The sequence below is a fragment of the Miniopterus schreibersii genome, assembly GCF_964146895.1.
Source record: "Miniopterus schreibersii genome assembly, chromosome: 8".
NCBI lineage: Eukaryota > Metazoa > Chordata > Mammalia > Chiroptera > Miniopteridae > Miniopterus > Miniopterus schreibersii.
This window is the reverse complement of record NC_138109.1, coordinates 47259033-47286007: the sequence shown is the minus strand read 5'-3', so window position 1 is coordinate 47286007 and position 26975 is coordinate 47259033. Positions and strand designations below refer to the sequence as shown.

At 42.3% G+C, this 26975-nt stretch overlaps 1 pseudogene across 1 annotated transcript; it reads right to left on the bottom strand.

The window, feature by feature from the left end:
• Nucleotides 1-117: 117 nt before the first annotated feature.
• Nucleotides 118-26922, bottom strand: LOC308560942 (large ribosomal subunit protein eL30 pseudogene; annotated as a pseudogene). Its single transcript has 3 exons — nucleotides 26827-26922; nucleotides 2836-2973; nucleotides 118-442 (listed from the first exon to the last, which is right to left on the bottom strand). The product of its transcript is annotated as a large ribosomal subunit protein eL30 pseudogene (transcript).
• Between the last annotated feature and the right edge of the window lie 53 nt (nucleotides 26923-26975).

Here is a 26975-nt window from a genome sequence, read left to right as displayed (position 1 = left end):
GTATTTTTATTTATTTATTTATTTATTTATTTATTTATTTATTTATTTATTTATTTTTATTTTATTTATTTTACACCAAGCTCTGGTCAATTTTACTAAAGAAACATTTCCCATGATTTACTTTTCACTGGTCCATCCTGGCATGCTTCTAATGATATCAGAATCACCTGGGTCAGTGATAGCCCGTGTGCATACTCTGTAGTATTTTCCACACGCTGTGCCCATTTCAGTATTATTGCCACTGTAGATGGACACCAGTCGTGGCCAACAAGGTACAGTGCTCCACTGCAGGTTTCCTCAAGGCTGGGCAGTTGCTGGTGAGATGACCAGCTTCGCTTTGCCCTATCTGATCACCTTCAGAGTCTGCTTGTACCCCCAGCATGAACTTGCCACTTTTCATAACCAGCTGGAGCCTAGAGTTGACCAGCGACTTTTTCGTCTTCTAAATTCTGGTACAAAACATATCAAACTGTGACAATGTTCCTGTGTTTTCCTAATTTATTTCTTTAAAATTAAATTATTTCTTGAATTTCTAAAGTTAACCTTTTTGGAAAACAGTTGCTTTATTTTTGCTGCTATTCAGGACTTCTTTTAAAAATAATTTTGGTTTGCTCCTAACACATTTGTTGTCCTTGCTGTTGTTGTTTTGTATACATTAATTTGGGGCATATAAATTGCTCTGGAACCGGTTTTCCCTAGTGTGGGCCATTGCAAAATAGCCACTGTCAAATGGGACTAATGGAACTTGAAAGCAGAAAATAAACCACAAGGAGGGAGCACCCTGAATGGGCCTTGCTTGCCTCAGAGCACTGTGCCCGCAGTGTGTGTGCCGCCTGAGTGCAGACGTGCAAACGTGTGTGTGCGTGGAAGGTGGTGTGCTGTTTGTGTCTAGCACATAGGAAAGTACATGAGTAACTCTCATCTATTGCTACTATCCCAGAAATACTAAATACCATCTTTTATTTCTTTATAAGAATCTTAGCCAGATACCAAAATTACCTTAATATTAAGAACAGAAATAAGAGCAGATCTAAAATGTTCTGCTATATATCCCCAAACAACTGGACACCCTCACTAGGTTCACAACATTGTGACACCGGAGGGAAGAGCTGTGCTAAGGCAATCTTCAAAGGGAAGATTCACAACTAAGGCCGTGCGAGCTATTTGGCTGTCATTTGTTCCCCAGCCAGCTTTTAGCTGAATTCACATTAAAGGGCGCCATGTGTATTTCATTCAAGCTCCAGAGAATTGCAATTCCTGCCAGTACCACCCAGTCAGCCCGCAAAGAAGCAGCTGCTTGATCCAAGCTGTGCTTCCATCCATGCAGAACTGCTCCAAGAATTTTCCCACCTGGGACTGGCCACTTGATTTTCAGCCCACCTAAGAGGTGTCCTAGTCCCAAACCCCAGAGTACTGGCAATGATACGGGACCCAGATGCAAATGCATGTTAATAGGTCCTGCCACCAGATCTCTCAGACTCGAAAAAAATTCAACTTATAGTTACTAAAATCTTTCTTCATGGGAGGCAATGTGGAAGATTTGAAAGTATATTAAAGCCTGGTCAGCATGGCTCAGCGCTTCAGCATCAACCTATGATCCAGGAGATCGTGGTTCGATTCCCGGTCAGGGCACATGCCCCAGGTTGCAGGCTCGATCCCCAGCAGGGGGCGTGCAGGAGGCAGCTGATCAGTGACTCATCATTGATGTTTCGATCTCTCTCTCTCCCTCTCCTTTCCCCTCTCTGAAATCAATAAAAATATATTTTTTTATAAAAAGAAAGTATATTAAATTGTCCCTGCCCTATGTTTTCCTTTCAGAGCAGTATTACAAGTGCTCGGTTACTTATTTAAAGCCCCCACTGGAGTGTGAGCTCCATGAGGGCACAGACTGTGTCTGACTTATTCTCTACTCTCTCTGGGCTTGTCATATAATAGGTGCTCATTAAATGCTGCTTTAATAAGTGAGTAAGATGGGAGAAGACTTCATAGAGAGGGTAGGATTTGCATTGTCTTTGGAAGGATATTAAAGGTAAATATAAGATCAAAGAAAGAAAGATATTAAAGAAATGAGAATTCTAAATGGGAGGTGGAAAGGGAGAGCAATGAGTCCCATATTTATTTTAATTTATCTTTATTGCTGAAAGTATTACAGATGTCCCCTTTTTTCCCCATTGACCCCCTCCACCCTGCCCCTGCACCTCCCCCCAAGCTTTCACTGCATTATTGTCTGTGTCCATGGGCTATGCATATATGCATATAAATTCTTTGGTTAATCTCCTCCTACCCCCACCTGCCCCCTCCCCTCTGAGAATGGTCAGTCTGTTCCATGCTTCTATGTCTCTGGATCTCTTTATGAGTCCCATATTTTAAACATTAGCTTGTGCTAGCAGGCAACTGCTGATGAGTGACTATACCTGGGGAGACAGGTTGAGGCTTGAAAACAGTAAGTCCACACAAAGTCATCAATAGGTTCTGCAAATTTAAACAAAGTGACGTATAATGGAACCAATTTTACCATAGCTTAATTGATCTAAACAAGAGTTAAGTCCCTATAGTAGCTTATCAATGTTATAACAAAACCACATTGAACAAAATGATGTTATTCAAGGACTTGCTATATAGCATAGCAAGTGGAAGTCCCGAGTGGATACCATCTCAGAGGTTGTGAGCCAGGAGGCTTGAGGGATGGTGAAGCCTCTTGGCGTGGAGCCCACAAGAACTGAGCACTAAGATTCAGAGGGAAGAAGAGAGAGAGAGAGAGTAACCCAAAAGGTGGAATAAGGATGCCCTTATCATCTAAGGATAAAGACTGTTACCTTTTTGCCCCTTTCATACCACCAGCTGGCAAGGCCCTTCGCCTTTGGACACCAGGTAGTGTCTTCCCTTGAGAAAGGGCTCAGGAGTGTGGTGATCACCCATACGCTTGCTCTCGACAAGCCGTTTCACCACTCTGCAACTCGGATTTCTCAGTCTCTTAGAATCGGGATAACATTGTCAGGGTTTAATGTTATAAAGCATCTAAAGCACCAAACACACAGTACCTGACACTTAGAGATAGATGAATTAGATAGACAGATGATGATAGATAGATAGATGATAGATGATGATAGATAGATGATAGATAGATGATAGATAGATAGATAGATAGATAGATAGATAGATAGATAATAGATGATAGATAGATAGATAGATAGATAGATAGATGATAGATGATAGATAGATGATAGATAGATAGATAGATGATAGATAGATGATAGATGACTGATAGATGATAGGTAGATGATAGATGGATAGATAGATAGATGATAGATAGATGATAGATAGATGATAGATAGATAGATAGATAGATAGATAGATAGATAGATAGATAGATGATAGATGACTGATAGATGATAGGTAGATGATAGATAGATAGATAGATAGATAGATAGATAGATAGATAGATAGATGATAGATAGATAGATAGATAGATAGATAGATAGATAGATAGATATAGATAGATGATAGATACATAGATAGGTGGTAGATAAAGTTGCTATCTAGTTATATAGTTTACTTCCTCCCACTCTGTCTCTATCATCTATCTATCTACCTATTTATCTCTATCATTTTTTCCCCTCCTGTTTAGCCACATAGCCCTAGCCTCAGAAGACTTAAGTATAAGGCCTCACTCTGCCACTAAGCTAATATGTGATCATGGGCCTCAGTTTCCTCACTAAGGAAAACATGAGGGAATGAACTTATCTATCTCTAAACTACCGTCAAGCTCTAAAATTCTCTTAATTGTCAGATTATAAGAGGAATGTTTGGGAATCACACATTTAGGCTTTTTTAACAATGTCATTTCTCAGGAGAAGCATAAGTCATAATGAACTAGTCTTCACTTGGCTTCATCAATAAGCTTGAGGACCACACTGATCTTCCTCCTCACATTGGCAACTGATGTGTCCATGAGACTTAATTCTCAAGAGTCACTCATGGATGAATAGAAGGGATTAGGCTCGAGAGAGAAAAGCTCTGTTTTCCTTTGAGTCACTGTGAAATGTGTGTATCAGCTTCAGACAGACACTGGAGTCAATGATGAAAGAACAGGTGGTGGCCATAAACGTTGGAAAGGGCTGCTATCAAATGCAGAGACGGAATTACACTGAAAGCATATTTCCAGACAAATCCACATGGTTTTTGCTTAATAAGTATGCTATCTCCAAAGCCATAGGCTTTTTGAATGTAATAATTATGTCACGGACCAGTCTCACTACCCCTCCTGTCCAGAATCCTGCCTCAGGCAGGGGCCCAAGAGACTCATGGTGGAAGCCCTCAGGGGTTTTCCTCCCCAGGGTGTCACTCCCACTGATGGCAAGGACCTCTGAGAAACTGGCCTTATTCTTTGGGTCCTACCACAACCTTCAGCATGGGGTCTCACATAGCGGCCGTACTCAGAAAATAGGGTAAATGAATGAAAGTAGGAGATACGTCCCCCCAAATCCTAGCCACTCTGAATAATGGCTGATAGTGCGAGGCCATATGCAGCTATCCAAGCCTTTTCTGAATTCCTTTCCTATTTTCAGCCCGCATGAGTCTGGATAATTAGTGATGGAGTGCTTCCGTTCATTTGCTCTGAACAGTTTTTTCCTGCTCTGAAGCACCCCCTCAAGGAGCCCTGTGTCTGGTGGGAAAGGTGGCAGATGTGTAAATATATAAAATTACAGACAGAATGTTAATCATCATAAAGAAAGTAAACAAAGCACCCTGGGCATTTAAAGGAGATGACATATTTCAGGGAAACAAAAATGTTGGTGGACTGAGTGGTATTTGTGTCAGGTCTTTAAGGAGTCATAGGATTTTGAATAGAAATAAACTTAGGAGGATGGCACTTCAGGCCTGAGCAAGCATGGAGGTAGAAAGTAAAACACACATCCCAAAAGCAACTAGTTAGTTTACATGTAGGCTAGTTAGATAAATTAGATTAAATGCAGGCTAGGGGTTGTCAGAGTGAAGGCAGAAGCACAGGTTGAGGTTTTATTGTGAAGAGATTTTATTTACTATTGAATTATATAAGCCATAATATTTTAGCTGGGAAGAGCAAGATCAAAGCCTGGCAACACTAACCTGAAAATTGGATTGAAACGGAAAACATCTGGATTCTGGGGCTCTCCCTAGACAACGACGTGCCTTGCTCCCGAAAGTGTGGTGGGGGACCAGCAGTTCTGTCATCATCTGGGAGCCTGTAAGAAGTATGGAACCTCTGGCTGTCCCAGACCCACAGAATCAGAATCCATATTTGAACAGGATCCCCAGGTGATCCATGTGGACATTAACATATAGAAGCGCTAGTCAAAGGGAAGCCCAAAGATGAGAGGGAGGGGATGGGGAGAGAGATGTGGAGATGCAACGAAGATGGGGGGCTTCTGAAGCTACGTGCAAGGGACCAAGAGGACAGTGGGGTCATTCTCAGGACTCTCGGGGGGGTAAGGATGTGGGGTGCGTGGGAGGATGGGAGAGGTGAACATCTGCTTTCACATGTAGAGGTGGAGGGAGGAGTTGTGCAGGGGGGCCCAGGTATGGATGCCCAGGAGGCATTTGGAGAAGCACATCAGATCACAAACAAAGTCCTCTTGCACTTCATCTCAGCAACAAAGAGATTCAAATGTAAAAAATCACCTAAAATGTTGGAATTAAATAATAAAATGCCACAACTCAAAGCACAGATGTTAACCTTGTCCAGTCCTCTTCTGTGATGGGAGGAATCATATGCTCAGGAAAGTGATTTTGACAGATGACTTGGAGAGAAAACTAGATAGCCAGTGACCTGACAGCCAGCCCAGGCCTTATTTCACTTCACTATTATTCTAATAATAAGGGTCTTGGGAACCAGTAATACTGGAATTGGGTTCCAGGAAGATATGACTACAAATCTCAAAAGAATCAATGGAAGTCTTAGTAAATGGCCTAGCAAGAAAACTCCAGGAATTTTATAAATAAGCCTCTACATGGTTCACAGACCTTGTTTAGGTTTCAGGATTATTTTAGAATATACTTGGCATTGTCATACTGAGACCAGCTCTAATCTGGAGTGCTTATTATATAACAACCATATTAACCAGCACTTATATAGCACTTACTATGTGCCAGGCACTGTTTCAAATGCTTCGTTTATATCACTGCTTAATACAACTCTATGAAATAGGCATTAACATTCTCCCCCATCTTGCAGGTGGAGAAACTGAGACAGAAATACAAAAAATTACCCCTCAAAGTCTTACCACTAGTAAGTGGTAGCTAGGATTCAAACATGCAGCAATTTCTAATTTTTGTCTTATTTTATTTTGTCATGTAAAACGACAGCATTTTCTTTGCGACAGCTCTAGCCCTGCACAGCCGGCTGGGCTAACAGAAGCGCTTGGCTGGGGGTCATGCCTTCGTCTATAACCTCTCTGGCTAATCCTTGTGCAGTTTGTTGATCTAACACTGGCTCCTATCCAACGATGTTAATCCACTTCTGTATCCCTTTTAACGCTTTTCAGTCCCATTATCTTTAGGTCATTTCTAATGACCGTCTTAATGTGTTTGCCTCTCGGGGTGTTTCAGTAACTGGAGACAAGAAAGGACAGTGCTTCTATTGTTTGGAAAGAAGGAAGCCTTCTTCCCTGGGTTTTCCCTTGTTCAGCTTTGGGGCTGCAATAGCTGTGCAGTGGCGTTGAGTTTCCCTAGATAGAGATCAGGGGCCCTGGCCCTGGCTGCCTCCCTCTTTCCTTCCCGGGGAAGAAGCTTCCAGAGTGCCACCTGCGCCTCCTCTGCAGCATCGGTGGGCCAAACGTGCCCCGGCTGCGTTTCCCTCGGAGGCTGGCACGGCTCCTCCGAAATCAGTGCCCAGCTGGGGGGCGCCGAGGCGGCCGCGGGGCGCAGGCCGGCTTAGGGCCTCCACTAACGCCTGTGGCTTGCCTTGATTTTCCACACGCCTGACCAAGTCAATTTCCTGCCTTGGATCTCTTTCCTTCTTGTCAAATCCCAAGTTTTCTGCTCTTCATTCTTGGCCTGGCTGTGTGGGTAATTGGTTTTAATTTTTCTGCTTGAAATGTACCTAGTGTTTGCCTCCTGGAAAGGAGTCCAGAGCAGTGTCAGGGGGAAGGGCTTAGGGTTTAATTTTCTCCAAATGATAAAACTGAAAGCCCTCTTTTTTTTTTTCCCCCTTTCCTCACTCTCACTTCTTTTCTTAAAAAAATTGTATTGTTTTATTTTTTAAATTTACATACTATAAAGTCAGCCTTTTAAGTGTATGGTTCTATGAATTTTAACAAATATAAACAGCCTTATAACCACCACCATCATCAGTTCTTTTCTTTTTCTGTGACTCTAACTCTTTGAACAAAACATTAAGTAAACATGCTGATACTCATGCAACATAATAGAACTATTATTAGCACAAGACTTGGTGTCTTTTTTCCCCCCAAAGAGGATTATGTTATTCATTAAGACATTTTAAACATAGCAACGTTTTGTTTATCTCCAAGGGGAACTTCCAGTTCTTGAATATACAGATATAAATGAACAAGACCAACATTTTCACGCTCTAATACGATTGATTCTACCAAGTATACTTTTAAATTTCTCTTTTCCCTTCAGACTAGTATAAATGATGTTTTGATCATTTGTTTTAAAGAATCTTGATTTTATTTCTTCATTTGAGCAGTTATTTGTTTAGGACAAGATAAATAAATGATACTGGTTGATAAATGATATTTACACCTCCCCCCGTGGAAAAACAGCGTGGCAAAAACAAAATAAGCAGAGGGTCGCAGAGGCAGTCAAGGTGGACTATCACTTCAAGTCACAATTTTCAGATTTAGGAAACAGTGATAATTACATGAGAATGTGGCTAAGGGGAACAATCTGTCCACAGCTTTGTATTTGAAGCCAAAAATACAGGGAGAAAATATTTGATTAATGGAAAATGATTTGCATGATTCTAAATGTCAAAACAAAAGCCCAAAGAATCCATTTAGATAATAATGATGTTTAAGTTCCTGAGAGAAAATACTCTCTTCTCAGATTTCTTTATCGAGGAGTCTTTGGATACTCCACTATTTCTCTCTCTGGCCTCTCGTGCTTCAGGGCCCAGCTAAAATTCTTCCCTGAAAAGCTTTTCTGATTCCCGAGAGAGGAGTCAGACATTTTCTCATCTGTGTTCAGCTCAAACATCTCCTAGATCACTGACTGTTTTGTGTCACGAACATCTATTTATAAGCCTATCTTCCTCGTTGGGCTGTGAGCTCTTGGAGGAAGGGGCCATGTCTTACTCACCCTTGTTTTGACAGAGGCCTGGCAAAGAACCACTTCTTCATAAATGAAAAATGAACAATAAATGCTGTGGAGCAGTTGATTAAGTAGCCAGCATTCCTACTCATTCAATTAATAGGCATAGCAAGGTGCTGGGAGTACAGTGAAGAACACAATTGCTTTGGTCTTTGCCCTCCTAGAGCTTACAATCTGGTGAGGGAGAAAAGCAATAATATAGATCATCAGGTGGCTTTTTTAATTGATAGAACATATTTTAAATCAAGTCAGTTAATATATTTTTCATTATTTTTATGACATTACTAAGATTTGATATTTTTAAAATCTTTATTATTGAAAGTATTACAGAGGTCTCCTTTCTCCCCCATTGACCTTCTCTACTCAGCACCTGCCCCTCCCCCAGGCCTTCTCCACACTGTAGTCTCTGTCCGTGGGCTGTGCATATATATATATATATATATACAAGTTCTTTGATTAATCTCCCCACCCCGCACTCTCCCACCCCGCCTTCCCTCTGAAATTCCTCAGTCTGTCCCATGCTTCTATGTCTCTGTATCTATTTTGTTCATCAGTCTATTTTGTTCAATAGATATTGCTCTGATGAGATTTTAGTTCCAGCAAAGGGCTACTAAATATGGCAGTAACATAATTAGAAAATATTTGTTTTTATTTCTTGAGTTTTCTTATTTCAGTTACTATGTTACTATATGTAAATGTTTAGGAATATGTACATATATAATATTACTGGAATCTGGGAAAGAAAATTTTAAGTCAGGAGATAATGATTACTGACTTCAGATTTGCAACTAAGCAACTCCGTGTCCTTAAATGTTAACAAATCTCTCTCTTTGGAGCATACAGAGCTCCAAAAGGGATGTTGTGAGGCCTGGATAATAAATGAAAAAGTTAATAAATTTTAAAATACAATAATGTTGCAAATATTAGGTTCTCCAATTCAAGCAAAGAAGCATTTACTGTGTACCTCCTGCATTAAGCACACTGTTCTAATGAACATAAATTAAAAATCAGGGAAGAAGAGCTACTTTGTAGAGAGAGGGTGATGAGTTTGGGTCTAGATTTTGCTGTTCGTTATGACTTGTTTAACTGCAATTTATTTAGGAGAAGGAGGATCGGAGAGGGGAAGCACAAATGACATTTAGTTTTTTTTGTTTTTTTTAATCCTCACCTGAGGATATGTTTTTATTGTTTTTTAAAGAGAGAGGAGGGAGAGAGAGAAACATTGATGGGTTGCCTTCCTTACCTGCCTGGACCCGGGATAGAACTCAAAATCTTTTTTGGTGCACGTTCCAACCAACTGAGCTGCCCTGCCAAAGCGACATTCAGTTCCTTATTTTAATTCTTTGGGGTTTTGTAGGAGAATTTTGAGATACCTCTTGACATTATCCACAGTGTCCACAGCTGAAGGGGCTGCCCAATAAGAGTTAGGAATCCCTACTGCAGACACGCTCAGAGGAAATGATAATTTAGTCTTCAAGGCTTTAAGGAACTTTCATTTTGAGAGTGCTTCATAGAGAACTAGTCCCAGCATGGGTGTTGTCACATCAGTGGATATGTGGGGGCCTTTGAACAGGTCCTTCAGTGGAGGAAGCGGGCCGCCCAGGGCAGTGCTTAGTAACGGAGGGGAGAAAAACAAGCTTTCATCACCAAAACGACGTTAACTTGTATTTTTGTTGCATTCTGGAATTTGGCACTAGATTAAACTTACATGAATGTATTTGAAAAAGTAAAACTACTATATCCACCTAATACCATTTGCTCTACAAACTCCAGTGAAATTGGAAAATCTCTGAAGGTGGAGGGACAATGGCCTAGACACTGAAAACTTGGCCTTTGACACTCAATCCACAAATTACTTTGAGCACACCAGCTGCATGTGCCACTTGTACTGACATCACTAGAATGGGCTGCTAGTCCCTGTCTTTTCACTTTAAGACTTGAATTATATTTATGATGATTTTTAATTTAATTTAATTTTTTAATTCTCATACAAGGATATTCTTTTCCATTGTTTTTCAGAGAGAGAGAGAGAGAGAGAGAGAGATACATCGATTGGTTGCCTCCCCCATGAGCCCTGACCTTGGGCCAAGGATCTAGCCTGCAAACGAGGTGGTGCCCTTGACTGGAATTGAACCCAGGACCCTTCAGTCGACCAGCTGACACTCTAATCACTGAGCCAAACCGGGTAGGGCTGATGATTTTTTAAAATCTAAATTAAGGGTTTGCTTGGCTGATCTAGTAACTTGCATTCAAATCATCCACATTTGGGTGGTAAACTTTCTCTTCAGGAAATGGTTTGATTAAATACAAGAAAACAAGAGAAATGAAAGCATCATAATTTTCTGTTTACTCACGGGTGTTTTGTGTTCCTTCAGCCCAAGAAATAAGAAGCCTGCTTATGTTTTGATAACGCCGTTTATCTGTCAGATGGTGCAGGCAGGGGCCAGATGTTTCCCATAAAGCTATCTTGGGAAATAGCAAGGGTGCTGTCTGCAATGGTAGATGCTATCTGATACCATTTCTAGGGGGTAGTTCCTGTTGAAATGTTGTAGAAGGGCTTTTCTAAAGAACAGGCCAAAATGTCAAGAATGGTTAGCACTGATACATGCCAAAGTCAATGCAAAATAAGTAGAGAGGAATATAAAATCCTCTTTGAAGGAGGAAAAAGGGTTCAGAAGATGGATAAAAGCAAGCCATGTCCACAGAGTGTGTTGAGAGGGGCACTGGAGAAACTGTCTGATAGCGGAACTGAAGTTGAAAGCTGTGGCCACGGTCACTGGTGCCCAGATCTTAGCCGATGTTTTTGTCATGGAGGCTAGGGACCCAAGCTCCATGATTGAGGGAAGAGGGAGCAAAGATCAGAAGTCCTCACATGCTCAGAGCTAGGTCATTTTACCGTTGGGGAACGTTCAGAATTCTCCTTGCGGTCCCCAGAGAGAGCAGGACCTCCACAGATGGAGCGCTGGACACAGCCTTGGGCTCCGCACGGGTGGGAGGCGCTGCCGGGGGCAGCAGAGGACGGAGCCCGGGGGGGGGGGGGGTGAGGCCACGGTCCACAGGAAGGAGCAGGGCTACAGGGATTCGGGGCTGCCAAATGTTTCAACAACTGTCATATAGAAAGTCTTGTTCTGTGAGTCCTTGAAGGTTGGGCTAAAATCCACAGGAAGAAGTCACAGTATATAATTCTTCATATAGCAAAACCAGTATGTTAGGCAAACAGGGTGTGTGGATATAGACATAAATGAAAGTTGATTTTCACCTCACATTCTCTCTTTAAATCTGCCCTTTGAGAGTAGTGTCTCCCTATCCTGGATGAAAATTTGGACAAGCCCATGACTTTCATGTAAAAGAAAGTTCTACGGCTCCTTAAATCAAAAACACAGCCTCAAATCTGTAATTTAAAATGACAGGGACTATTAAGGGGTATCACCCTTCCTGGTTTTCCTGCCTCTTGCCACGTCTCCTCTCTCAGCTCCATCACTGTGATTTCTGACCCTTCCAGGTATCAAAAATGTAGGAGAGAGAAGGGGACAGGCAAGGCTGGGCTGGGCTGCTTTGCCGCATGGTCTTATGTCCGCAGTTCCCTCCATCTGGGTGACTGCAATCTAGTCTGACAGTTACTCCTTCCCCCTCTGCCCCTAGTAATCTTCCTCCAGCTTCCCCTCTACTGAGGCTTCAGTGCCCTTTGGGTGCCTATTAAACAAAATCTTTAAAAAACACACACATAAATCCATTATGGCTTGCTGTTACACACACGCAATCTGGAAGCGCAGGCCCCTCCCAATGCAGCATTTCTCCTCTGCTCTGCTGGCAAAGCAGCCAGCCGGGCAAGCCTCTCTCTCTTCATTCCCCCTTGGCTCCCTGTGCCTGCCAACTAGAGGAAGTAGGTGTCCAGCTCTCCAAGTGAACCCACTGAAGTTGCTTTCTCTTGAATTGAGGTGATGGTAGGGAAGGGGCTTTCTAATCTTTTCCCCACAAGATCCTTTCCAATCTCCTAAAACTTGGGCCTTTTATATACTATGTGTTGTAGACAAGTCTTCTAATAATTCTCAGCCATAGCTGTCTCACTATTTTTGAATTTGGCATTTACTGTGAACAGAAACTGAAATAAGAAGAGTTTTGTGTTAACACCTTATTACCCAAGGGAGGACTTTTTCAGATAAATAGTACACTATTTATCATGCTGAGTTGGGGACTGGAGTCCGTTGGCAGTTTCCAAACTTTACTTTGACCTTGTTTTGCAATTTTATGACAGTGCCTCAGGGGCTGTTGGTGGAGATAGGAGCAATGTCTCAAGTGGGGCTCTGGTCCCTTGACCCTGGCATCAACTGAAGTTACATAAGATTTTATTGAAATAGGGTCATGCTGCCAAATAAAAGGCTGTTTACTCAGTAAAAACAACTTGTCTGATGACCATTCACTCTTTTGCCTACTCTAAGCAAGATACCAATCTCGGTGGGTTCACAGTGATCCTAGGTGTTCAGAGCGGCTATCACAGCTAATCAGCAGTTTCCAATTCCAATTACAGTGAAAAATAGATCTTTTTAGGTCTGCCATTTGCTCGCTTGAAGAACCTGGGTGAGATACTGAAATTTGTATAGGGTTCTCCCTAAAAAATGCATACACACTTTTTTCTGATAGCTCAATTGATATTTCTTTCTTTTCAGATTTAACCAATTGGAATTAATAATTATTCAAAGTGTGTATACGTTTTTAGGGGACACCCTGTATATCTCAATTTTCTCATCTGGTAAATACCTATCTGGTAGTATTGATTTGCATCCTGTACGTAAAGCGCCTACCATGATGTCACAATCATTGTTGGTACTCAGGAAATCAGCTATCTGGCCTTTCAAAGTAGCCTTGGAAGTTAATGAGCAACATTCCCAAGTACCATGCTCCACTATGTCATCAGTTTGAAGGGCTTTGCTCTGATGTTACCTGTGCCAAGGAAATACCATAGGGGAAACCATTTTCTTCTACTCCTTAAGTAAGAGAGTTAAATCTCTTAGAGAGTTTCCTTGGAGTCTTTTATCATGAATACGGGCACAAAGAGCCCATATGGGCAGAGCCCTAGTAAACCTCATCATTGGAGAGCCCAGAACTATCTTCCCCTACTTGAATGCAGACCAGCACAAGGCATTGGAAGGATGGCGTATTAAGATAAAAGAATTAACAACTGTTACAGGCTCTGCTTAAAAATTGCTGTCACCTCAGTCTACTAACTTCTAAGATCTCTTAGTGCCCCCAGGGAATAATTCCCAACATCATAATTTCCAGATGAAGGATAGATCCTGGGATGGTTAATTTTATGTGTCAACATGACTAGACTATGATGCCCAGTAGTTTGGTTATGACCTTGCTGCCTCATCCAATCATTTGAAGGCCTTAAGAGCAAAAACTGGAGAAGATGGAATTTGGTCTCAAGGCTGCAACATAGAAACCCTGCCTGGGTTTCCAGCCTGCCTGACCCATACTGCAGATTTCAGACTTGCCAGCCCTCATAGTTATGTGTTCTAATTCCTTAAAATAAAGCTCTCTATCCAAATCTATCCTGATGGTTGTTTCTCTGGAGAGCCCTACAGATAAAGACTGATAAAGATCCCATCTTGGTTCTCCTCCTGATACCCAGCACAGTGCTGACCTGACTTTTCTTGGGTGAGGTTGGCCATTCCTTGAACATGAACTACAGCGTAAGTGGTCACAAGATTGGGCTCTATCTAGAAAAGCACTGTCATGGGTTTGACTCTGCCCTGCCACTTATTACCTGTACCTGGCTCATCTTTTGTGCTCAGCCCTGCAGGCTTCATGGCAAGTCAGCCACATAAAGCCCATGTCTTTCCCTGTGACACCTCTTGTAGCCTCTCCCCTCATTGAGCCCCTGGTGACAGAAGTCATAATGACATCAGCATCTAAGACCAACTTACAGGACCCATGGAGATTTTGTCTTCCCAAAACGGTTGCAGAGAGGGGACAGGTGACACAAAGTGGAAGTGCAGGAAATAACACCACGTGGGACAGACAATAAAAAGAAAGACAGGAGATAGGAAGGAGCCAGCAGGAAAACTGTGTGCTCTCCTTCTCTGCAGCAGGTCATTCTCACATGCAGTGGTTCCACGCGGATGCCCAGACTCTCCAGAGTGTCCCATGGAACCAAGCACACAGCTGTGGAGAAAGCTCACAGTAAAGCACCATTTTGAATTTGCTTTCCTTCCTTCCTTGCCTCACTTCTCCTTTTCCTTCATTTATAATTCCCTGGAATTGCACACACACACACACACACACACACACACACACACACACACACACACAAAGTATTGACACGTAACACGTAAGTTTTGTCTTCTGAAGACCTGGGCCAAGACACTAGCAGTATGACCTTGGTAAATCACTTAATCTAAACTCCCATTTTATTCATAGGGATGTTTTAAGGATTGGAGGAGATAATGCACAGGTCTTGGGGTCACTTGATAAATAACAACTATAGCTGTTGCTGCCCCCTTATAGTAAGTGTACAGGGGCAGTCCCACATGGGGGGAGGCTAAAGCTCTCCAGTGTTGCCTGTGACCCAGTGGCTAATTTGTCTAATTCTGGGCCCATTAATAGGAAGCCTGCTGCTGCTGCACACATAAGCCAAGTTGTCTAATAACAGCAGAGCATAATGCCTGTTCCCTAAGGGCAGCTGGCTCCCGATTGAAAGAGGAGTGAGGAGCTAACCATTTCCAACACTCCCCCTAACCTCACTCCTCTACTATCTCTATTTCTGTAGGAAAGAGTAAATGGTGAGGAATCAGCCAGAAGTGTTTAGAGAAAGTTCCTTCTCATGCAAACCAGGAGTGGTGAAGACATATTCTATCTGCTCCCATGCATTGTAGTACTTACTTTATCTTGTCCTACCTTGAATGAAGAGCTGTTAGAGAGGGGGTAGGGATTTCTCTTGAGTAAATGTCATTTATCCTGAAACAGGAAATACGATGGATTTTGAGGCTGCGATTTCAGGGCTAGAGTGCAGAGATAGGGGAAGGGGCTGGTTCTGGGCTCCAGGCCCTTGCAGGTGTGTCTTGGGAGAAATGGCGGCTGCGTGCATTTGTATGTGTGTGCATGTGCATAAAACAGAGAAGCTACAGAATCAAACATATAAATGATTGAGAACTTGAATTTATGGAGGCAGAGAGAGTCTACAGCTGAGTACACCCAGGGTGGGGATCAGAAGAGAGGCATTCTCCTCTCCTCTACACCTAGAGGACCCTCACCTGCACCAGGACAGGGGCAGGGGCTGATGCCACCACCCTTCTTTAGAGGGTAGGGCTTGTACTGGCTCCAGGACTGCCAGGCTGTTTGGTAGGGGTCCATGACCAAGCCACTAGGTTGCCAATGTTTCAGTGAAACCATGTGGCACAGCAGCCAAAAGAATGGTAATCTTCAACAGACAAAAAAGTGTTCTCTCTTTAGGGCCATGCCAATACAGAACTCACTGGACTGAGGAAGTATAATTGAGACTGTAGAAGCTAGCCTGATAGGAAGCAAGGACAAACTTGTGGTTAGGATGAGGTCTCAGTTATTTCACTGGCATATTTAAAAGATCAGGTCCTTTTTTTGTTACCTGAGTTGGTAACGGAAGGTGATTTCTTGTTTACACCTTAGGTTTTTGGATACAAGATAGCATAACAATTCAGATTATACATATGTTCTGGAGCTAAACCGTCTGGATTTAAATCCTGGCTCTGCCGCTTACAAGCTTTGTCACCTACCATCAGCCTCCTCAAATGTGAAATAGGAATGGTAGTAACTAACTCATGGGATTTGAGGAGGATTAAAGAAAGTTAACACATGTAAGCACTAGGCACACTGGCTGGCACATAATAAGCATTCACTAAATGTCAGGTAGTACCGCTACCTTGGTTGTTCTCCTAGAGAAACAGAGGCTCCCATAAGGCTCCCAGAAAAGGCTGAGCATGATCACAATCAAGTCTTAATGATGGAGTTCTTTCTTCAAAAGAAAGAGACTGAGCTGAACATAGAATGACAGAAGTCAGAGTTTGAGGTTCAGGCTCCCAACTGAGAGTTATTTTAAGGTATAAGCAGGTAGTGTCATGAAGACTTGAGAGCAGCCCAGCGGTGCCATAGAGACGCCATTGGCAAGTAAGTCATTTGGCAGAGCCCAGATTGTTCCTCAGAGATTCAGGCGAGTGGCCCAAATGGATTATTTTTGTTTTCATTTCTAAGGAGAAACTGGAAGGGAGGGAAACTTGGATCCAGAGAGTGAAATGAGGGTATTGGATGAGATGATCTCTAAAAACTGTTCCAGCATTCTTCCCAGCCTGGAGTCTGTGAGCATGACTCAAAGAGCAGAGATTTTAAAATATTTAAGGCAGAGAGTTCAAGCAAATGCTCGGGAAAATATGTCCCAACCAAATTCCTGCTGAGCCTCAGAATACCCTGGAAAGGGAAATGGTGTGTTTCATAGCCTGAGTTGTGGAAAATATGATGAAGCACAGGAGGTTGGGGGAAAATCTTACACTTGCAGGGAGATAGGCTTCTCTATCCAGCCAGTTTCTCCTCATTTCACCATGGCTAGAAGGAAGCTTTAAAAGGATTCGGATGGACAAGTTCAATGGCGGCTACAATCAAATGATCCCTATTCTCTTTTGAAATCTGTTTGAGCCATGGTCATTAGACCAGGCCAATAAGGGTAAAACAATGTATGAATTATATTCAAGTGTGTCTGTCTGAAGATCTCCAGACTAATGTAATGGCCCCACATGTCTCCACGAAGCAGTCCAAATAGCTGTGACATGCAGTCCTTGAGTGCTATAAAGTCATATAAAATTATATGAAATTAGGCTGTAAAACTCTATTTGATGGATAAAGATATTAAAATGGAATTAAAGTATTGTTACAAGAGAGGAATTCTTGTGCTTCAAGAGATGAAAGAGGGGGGAAGTGTTGAAAAGTCCAAGGATGAGACAAGCAGCTGCTGTACAAATCTCCTTGCTATTGTTCAACTAAAGCATCCCTGAAGTTTCTACTGCAGAACGCCAATCATTCTGCCAAGATGTTGGCTCAACAGTCAATGTAGGAGTTGAAGCTACTCAATTTGGTCCATCAGCGAAGCTCAGGCTCACCATGCTCCTGATCTCTTAGCCATTTGTTCTCTAGGATGGCCTTTGCCACCCTGCTTGTCATTATTTCTTTGGAGGAGAGAAGAAGGGAAAGGAAGAGAAATCTTGTAAGACATTGATTGAAATCTAAGAAGAGACAGTAGTCTTTCCCTAGAGCTGTCTTCCTGCTCACACCAAGCTTTGCCATCTTAAAAGCACAGCACGATTTAAAAAGCAAAGCAAAGCATTAATGTTATGGCTCCAGCTTGGGCAATTTTTAAATTATTATTACTTTTTTTTGAGGCTCAGAGGACTTGCCTATTAACTCTGGCTCCCTTTATCTCCAGCTATAAGCAGATTTGGAAAAGGGATTCTCACACAATGACCTCAGACACCACCACGTATATTGGGCCCTTATCATTTTTGGAAGAAGTGGTTACATCCATGCAGGTTAGAATACCAGGTGGAGAAAATATATCTCCCTCCAAAAAATAAAAATTGGCCCCATCTCTTGGTGACTCAGATTTCCTACCTAAAAATTAGAAACCTAGGCTCAAGCCAGTGTCTCTGTGACTGGCCAAAACGTCTGACTATTTGAAAATATGTGGGTGTGGGGTACCAAGTGCACTCATCCAGAGGGCTGACTCACATTTTGGCAACTGTGTAGCATCAAATAGCATCTAGTTCAAAGATTTTCATAGAATTAAAAAAAAAAATCAGCAAAAATAATTTTTGGTGTAAACAATACAGAACCAAATGTTTATTGCAATATTTTGAACACTAAGGGCTAGTTTAGCTCTGAGTGTGTCTTGGTTGGTTTTCTCCCAGGCCACTGGTCACCCTTTCTCAACCTTCACTATAACACATGCAATTAAAAAAAAAACACACGCTAAGACCTGGGTTCAAATTCCAGCCTCCTAGGAAACTTTTTTGGCTACCCTGAACCTCAGTTGTATGATCTGTAAAGTGGGAATGATAACTTACCCTGTGGCATTATTGTGAAGAGTAAACACAATGTACTTTAAACCCCCAGCTCACAGAAGACCCTTGATAAATGAACAGTAGCTTAGTGAGGACAAACACCTAGTGAAGGCAGAGGTGGAACCATTCTTCGTGAAACTGCTCTTTAAATTTCCTCCTCCTGTCCCAGAGTTTCTCAAAAGTGTAACTTCTGACCATTTGCTGCAGAATCCTTCATGGTACTTACAAGAGACAGAATTCTGATCCCTGTCCCAGATGTGGCAAATCAGGATCTCTGGGAATCACAATTTCTAACATCTCCCTAGTCTCCAGATGATTCTTCAGTATCTTAAAATTATAGAACCACTAAATTGGAGTGCTTGTTGAAACATATTACTTTTTTGAGTCATTGGTTTGTAAAGAAATAGATGGATCATATGTTTCAATGATTTAAAAGCACTCTGCAGTTTCTGAGTCCTGAGACCCAGAGAGCCTCTGACAGATTAAACAATCTGGTCATTCTGGGGAAGTTTAAAAAGCCAGTCAAGATAGTTCACAGGCTGGGAAAGGGTGCGGACTGGATGGAGAGGGGCAAAGTGGGGGGCAAGTGGGGAATGTCTGTAACACTGTCAACAGTAAATAAATAAAATAAAAATAAAAATAAAATAAAAAGTTCACAGGGAAGCTATCTTTTTATTTTTCCTTGACTTGCTGGCCGACTAATTTCATGCTACTATTTAGGCCCAATGGGCAGTACTTACCCAATTCACTGGGCTATTAAACACAATTTTACATTATTTGCTCATTTAGCCTAATAAAATTCCAACTACTACAGAAGATTCCTAGTCTATAATCTACTTGTTTTGAGACACAGTAGTCCAAAATAAACTCTTGACCCAGGAGCACTGAAGTCTTGAACTTGCCGTTGAACAAAAGAAAAAATTATTTTGCTGGCATAAGACCTGGGCTAGTGTGGGCTCGTTAGTACAAAGGTGAGCGCCTAAAAGGCAAACACTGGCCACTTCCTTGGCAATGGAGAAGTGTAGCCCCGGGGTATCTACTCAAAAAACAAACAATGGAGTTGGCAGGGCCTTCGGGCTACCAGTGTTCATTTAACAGTGAAACCAGGGAAGCACTGTGAAGCCTGAAAAATAAGTGAGCCAATTTCACTGGCAAAGGCTGAGAGCTCCCCCTCAGTATTAGTGGAGCCTTTATTAAATGCAACTCACAGCTGAGCAGTGATATGGAGAACTTGGAGAAGGGCCACGAGAGGCAATCAAGATCAATCAGGCTTCGGAGGAATACATTCTTCCAGGGACTGGCCTGCTTTAGACCAGAGCGGTAGGGCTGCGGGCTGGGAGGGCGGCTGTGCAGGGGAGATTAACGGTGCACTGAGATGGCTAAGAGATAGCTAGGAGTACAAATATTTCTGCTAAGAACATCAAAAGAAAAGGCTTGGGCTGCACTTCAGCAGAAATTGGGCTTGAAATGAAGACCTGGTTGTGAGGGAGAGTGTTGCTGTGTTTTAGTGTTTTGGGGCACTCTCCAACGCTGCTTTCTCACTTCAAACCACCTGCTCCCTTCACCTCCTCCTTCCCTCTCCCCTCACTCCAGTAGCCACCACTTCTTGATTTGGGGCCAACAGTATTCCAGATCCTGGGCTAACTGCTTTATGTTTCTGATCTCATTTAATCCTTATGGTAACCCTGCAATGTAGGTAGTGGCATACTCACTTATAGAAAACAGGCTCCCTGAGATTAAGCAACTTTCCCAGGGTCACATAGAAAGTGGCAGCCTCCAGGAGTCTTGTTCTAAATCTCTGTGTGCTATTTTCTCTCGCCTACTCTCCTGCACACCCCGAGGCCAGTGTGGTGGGAAGCAAGTAAATGAGTGAGCTGGGGCAAGGGCAGGAAACGAGGTCAAACGTAATGGGGTGGGGTTGGGGTGGGGTGGCCACCTGATGAAAAGTGTGCTCTTCAAGGCCATGAAGGATGTTGGATTTTCTTCTGAATGTGAAGAGAAGCCACTGGAGAGTTTTGAGCAGAGAAGTGCTATCCTAGGTTTTCAAGAGAGCTGTGTATGTATTTTAGGAGAGAAGGGATAGAAGCCAGGAAAATAGCTTTGTAGCTATTTTAATAGTCCAGAGGAGTGAGGGTGGCCCCCACAAGGCTTTAGTGGTAAAGATGTGGGGAGGTAGGAGGATTCTCGAGATATTTCGAGAGTAAAACAAACAGCATGTAATGAATTGGCAAGTGATATGCCCTGGGTCACACAGGTAGTAAGGCTGGACAGGACTGGGGTTGGAACAAGGCTCTTACTCTCTGAGGCTCAACCCTGTGATCTTTCCCTAATTACAACGAGCCATGGCGACAGGTTACTGAGAAAGGGATTTCCTGAACCTGAGGCCAAAGTATAGAAAGTTTGCAGCATGTAAAACTTATGACTGAAGTGTGTGTGTGTGTGTGTGTGTGTGTGTGTGGGTGTGGGTGTGGGTGTGTGTGCACGCACACGTGTGTATCCTGTGTGTCCTTGGCCTCTTCTCCTCTCATACCAAAAACAAGATGAGTTGATAGGAGAATATTCAGAACACAGATAAAGAACAGAGAAAACAATTGCCAATGACCCCGTCGAAACATTTCGGCCCACATGGAATACTAACGGAGCGAGGTCAGTTGACAGCCCGGATCAGCTACCATGGACATGGTGAAAGGTAGATTTTATGTTTTAAGCTGTATTAGGTGGATGATGGGAGGAGCCGCTCAACAGAAAAGACTCTGCGACCACATTTTCACAGTAAAAGCCAAGTGGAAGATTGAGCAATTACCCAATAACTGCAGGCTGGGGAGTCAGCCAATTTGGGTAACTCAGATAAAAACATGTGCCTTGGCTGCCTCTCTTGCCTGAATTACTCGATAATGGCCCAACTGTCTGTTTTGCTTAGTTGAAGAGAACAAGAAACAGGTCCATGGGAGCCGGAGACCCTCCATGGCCATGGGGTAGCCCGGGCTGAGGAGCCAGCGGGGGAGCTGCCCCCAGGGGCCTGGCTCGGGCTGGCACGGTGTAGCTGCCCGTGGTAGAGCCTGCTCTGTCAGTGCCCTCTGCTGTTGTCCAGACACCCTCAGATGGACGGTCCTTATTCTGATGTTTCTCAAAGTCTAGTCTTGAGACAATCTTGAGAAAGAATAGTTATAATAAAATAAGAGAGATAGCCTTTGAGGAAGTGATTGGAACACAAAGGCAGCAACTGAGCCACACGGAATGGGATGAGAAGTGGGGGACAGGGAAGGCTTCCTGGAGGAGGTGATGCCTGAGGTGGGTCCTAGAAGATTAGTAGTAATTAGCCGGGAAAAGAGAGATGAGGGAGAAGGAAGTCTACGTGAAAACCAGTGGCATTTTCCCCTCTGCTGGTAAGCGTTAGTTTTCCAAAGAATAATTGATAATATTCAGGCTTTACTGCACACCAGACAGCTCACTAAGCACTTTATAGGCATTATCTTATTGCATCTTCACAGTAACCATTTGAGAACGATGCTATTACTATCCCGTTTTGTGTCTGGGAAAACTGAGGCGCAAGGAGAGTTCAATAGTTTGCCCACAGTCACCCCAGTGGGGTGTGGCAAAGCAGGACATCAGAATATATGAATTCGAAGTCTTTGCAATGCTTCTCCTTGTCTTGGTTTTGTCTGTAACTTGGCTTCTGTAGCCCTGGGTGGGGCCACACAGTTTCCACACGTGCCTCTGACAGATCAGAGCTAAGTCATGCTTCACAGAGGCCAGAAGTCTGCTCTGAGAGTAGTGCCCAGCAGGCAACTGACACTAGAAGCGGCAGCTCCGCCTTTGACCTGCTTGCTCCTGAGCCAGCTCAGCAGCACCTCCACTCTGCCCTCCTTGGTGCCTGGCACCTTGTCTCTGACCCTGTGTGAACTCAGAGCACTCCTCAGAATCCTGAGTTCCCTGCAGACTTTGGCGGCGTCCACTTTCAGCGCTCTCTTCTATCCTAACACAAGTGCAAGCCTGTCAGAGGGTAGGACTGTGTCTCTGTTAGAATTTTCCTGATCCCTCTCCCACCTCCCTTCTATTACTGATCTACTGCAAGATCCAGGCCCTGCTGAGGAGCTAGCTTTACCCACCAAGACTCCTAAGATGTGTTTTAACCGTTGTCATGAACTATATCAGGCAATACTCTGAAAGACGAATAATAAACTAGAACTGCACACGGTCTTGCTTGGAGGAGTTTCCACCAAAGATGAAATTGTGTGGTTCAGAACCACACTGGCGAAGTAGCAGGCTCATCGCGGTGCATCTGAAAGAAATGAGCTAATAATGAGCATTGGTTCTCCAGAGGCTTCAGTCTGATTCTGGGAAGTAAATATTTTGAAATTAAATTTATAAATGGTTTCCTTTTTCAAATATAGTTTCATAATACCTTTGGACTTAAAAAGTGTTTTTGCAAACATTCGAATTACCTTTGCAAGCTAAATTATAGAGAGATTTCTATACCCAAATTACAGATGACACATCCACTTGCCTAAAAAAGTCTTTAAGATCTGGAAGGGAGTTTAGGTAGACAGCAAGTATGGTGTTTTTTTCTTTTATTTTCTTTCTTTCCTTTCTTTCTTTCCTTCTTTCTTTCCTTCTTTCTTTCCTTCTTTCTTTCCTTCTTTCTTTCCTTCCTTCCTTCCTTCCTTCCTTCCTTCCTTCCTTCCTTCCTTCCTTCCTTCCTTCCTTCCTTCTTTTCTTTCTTTCTTTCTTTCTTTCTTTCTTTCTTTCTTTCTTTCTTTCTTTCTTTCTTTCTTTCTTTCTTTCTTTCTTTCTTTCTTTCTTTCTTTCTTTCTCCCTCTCTCTCTCTCTCTCTCTCTCTCTCTCTCTCTCTCTCTCTCTCCTCCCCTTCCTTCCTTCCTTCCTTCCTTCCTTCCTTCCTTCCTTCCTTCCTTCCTTCCTTCCTCCCTCCCTCCCTCCCTCCCTCCCTTATTTTTTTTTGAGGTTGGGATAAGAAAAGAATTTCATTTGAGTACATGGAACTCATTACCAGTATAGACGCTCTAACCTCTGACTTTATTTCTAGAAATAGGTAAAGCACTGTCCTCCCCGGGCTGCCTGGGGCAGAGCAGTGCTTGCCAGACCTCTGGTGCTCCAACAGCCCAACCTCAGCTTGCCTGATCTCCTGTCACTATCCTCCTAAATAAATAGATGGTGTTTTTACCATGTCTTTTCCTTCCATCATCTCATTTTAGCTTCATAAAATTGTTGCTTTTAATGTTAAGAAAGCTGGCATTTGGGGAGGCTAAGCGTCCTTGTTGTACAGTTCATTGGTGTCAGAGAGTGTGCTAAAATCCAGGTGTCCGGAATCCCATGCTAAATAAAATGCCACAGGTATATAAAAGACACTTGCTGGCACATGCCTGGGTTGGGGGCTCCATCCCCAGCAGGGGATGTGCAGGAGGCAGCCAATCAATGACTCTCTCATCATTGATGTTTTTCTCTCTCCCTCTCCCTCTCCCTTCCTCTCTGAAATCAATAAAAGATATAGTTTAAAAAAAAAGATATTTGCGGAAGGAAGGAAGAATATTTTGAAAATTTAAGAAGAGCTCGTTTGGAATTTGAAGTTATCCTAGGGTGCTCAATGGTGAGCATTATTCTGATTAGTTTCCTATCAACCTCATGCAATCATCAGAGTGTTTACCACATTATACTGTGGCATGCAATGCACAGAAGCTGGTTCCAGGACTCACGATCTCTTCTCTTTTTTTAAATTTCTTTTTTATTTATTAAGTTTTAAAATTCATTGATTTGAGAGAGACATGGATTTGCTGATCCACTTATTTATGAATTCACTAGTTGCTTCTTGTATGTGTCCTGATCAGAGATCAAACCTGCAACCTTGGAGTATCGGGACCATGCTCTAACCTGCTGTCAACCAGGGCCTCGTCTCTTATTTCTTAACAGCTTGCTTTCTTTTTGTGATATCTCCCTACCCACACACATTCACCATCCACAGCTAAACTCTGCTCTCAGCCCCCACCAAGTACAGATCCTTGTTCGATTCTTGGTAAGTACTGTACATGTTGACGCAATTTAGAAAGGGAGAGGGTGTTTCCTCAATACGTTGAATGGGGACATGATGATGTACAGAAATGTGTTTGAAATGTGTGAAGGGCCATGCAAATAAAGGTACCAGCATAACCATCAACAGAGCTAATAAAATATGATGGTGCAAAGAGTGCCGCACACACAAGTGAAATAACTGATGTAAAGTGAATGATATCAAATCCTAAAGAATGTTCACTGAGCCATGTATGCAGAATGAGATCACAAAAGTGGCAGCTTGTTTCTTTACCCCTTTTACAAGAAACTATTTTTATGAAATGTAAAATTTCATATCAAGTAATAAATGAAATATCAGGCTTTAAAGATTACCTTTTGACCATCAAATTGGAAAAACAATTAAGATACTATTAATTCCACTGGTAGGCAGGATAGACAAGTGCTCTGGGAAACACCTCAGACACTGCCGGTGGAGATGTAATCAGTGCAGCACCCTGGGGGCAGTTCATGACTTTCAGAATCTTAAAACTATGCGTGCACATCCGTTCCACTTCTGAGAATTTGCACATGGGAAACAGGATGTGAATGAAAAGGTAGCTATGAAGATGCTCACCGTAGTGTTACTTAAAATAGAGAGTGCTTAAAGTACAGAGGGTAAGAATGTGGTATTTGGAGCCACTGAGCTGTGAGATTCAAATCTAGGCTTTGTCGCTTCTCATTGAGATACTGGACATACTACTTTTTAATGTCCATGTTTGTAAAATAATGAGGATCATAATAGAACCTGTTTCACGAGGTGGCTGTGAATATTTAACGAATGCATGTAAGGCGCTCAGAGAGGGCATACTGAAAGTGCTCACAGTGTTAATTGTGTTATAATGAAAAATTAGAAACAACCTGCATGTCTAATAAATTGTTTCATCCCAGCAATGTAGTGCTATATATCAATTAAAATGATGTTGTAGATGAATATTTGACTTGAAAAAATGTTTATTATATTAAAAGGGAAATGCAGAATATAAAATAGTATTTACTATGCTATTGAATTCAAGCAGATGTTTCCTAGACCTTTGCATACTTGAACTTGTTTTGAATTCAAATCTATTTCTCTTTCCAAAAATTTAGTTACAGTTCAAAAAAGCAAAAATCAAATAGTGGTAATTTCAGTTCCTTTATCTGCTGGGGTGGGGGGTCACTGAGAGTTTTTCCTGAGCTAATATACTCCTGGTACATAGTGAACAGCAATTCAAATGACTCCTGTTCTAAATAACAGAAGCATTTCTTTTCTTTTTAAAAAAAGATTTTCTATTGATTTTTAGAGAGAGAGGAAGGGAAGGGGAGAGAGAGAAACATCAATGTGAGAGCAAAACATGAATCAGCTTCTTCCTGCACGCCCCCTACTGGGGGTGGAGCCTGCAACCTGGGCATGTGCCCTGACTGGGAATCGAACTGGCAACCTTTTGGTGCAACCAACTGAGCCACACCAGCCAGAACAGAAGCATTTCTTGAACTAACAGGTAAAAGCCTCCATGCCCTAACGAAGTCCTCAGATCCCATCTAGTCTCATAATGCTACTAGAGTACTTACACATATAATTTACCAAGTCAAGAAATACTACAGCTATTGGCTTTCAAATGCTTTTAACAATTTTTAAAAGCATGAACTATGATTCTAACAGTGTTTATTATGAGACACTCAAAAGAGATGTAGTTATCATTTAAAAAAGTAATATGGACTTTTGAGAATAACATTTGCATAATATAAAATTACCACTAAATGTTAATACCACCTACTAACAAGACTCAAAGGTATTGACTTAATGTAACTCTGGTTTCAATAATTGGTGATTCAATTGATTTGCAGAGCAAAGTAGTTATTTTTACCCTCTTTCAGTTCATGACTCTGAATGCCTAAGAGATAACTACTTGTTACTTGTTGGTCTTTGCTAGTCCAACAGAAGTCTACCTTCAGTCCTCACAAAAATTGATCACCCCCAACTTTAAGCAAATAAATAGTTGCCTGCATGCTTACATTGAGTATTACTAATATGGAAATACTTCAATTCTTTCCTAATTAAAAGTTATAAAATTAGGACCTCTGACTTCCACCAATAGGAATGAAAACATAGCCATATGTTTGCATCACATATAATTTTTTTTAGTACTTTCATATCTACCTCATTTCATTATTAATATGAACTACTTTAGATGCAGGATAAATAAACCTCATTCATTTTGACAACTTTGAACCTCCCTGCTATGGAAGATTTATCTCAACTTCGGGCATTCATCTTTGGAACTAAAAAGGGTAGTGATGTGGTTTGTAAAAACTCTCTGAACAGTCAGAGGGTGGTGAGCACAAGAAAAAGACAAAAGAGAGAGGCGAAGGAACACTCCCAATCAAGCACCTCCTGAGCTAAAGGACGCCGATTAGATCCAGCTGGGAAGCGCTGTAAGCCGCTGATGGCAGGGCCTGGCTGGACGACAAGCGCTTTCCTCGACATCTGGTAAAGGTAGAGCTGACCTCACCGCCCCTGCCCGGGACAGGTAGGCTAAA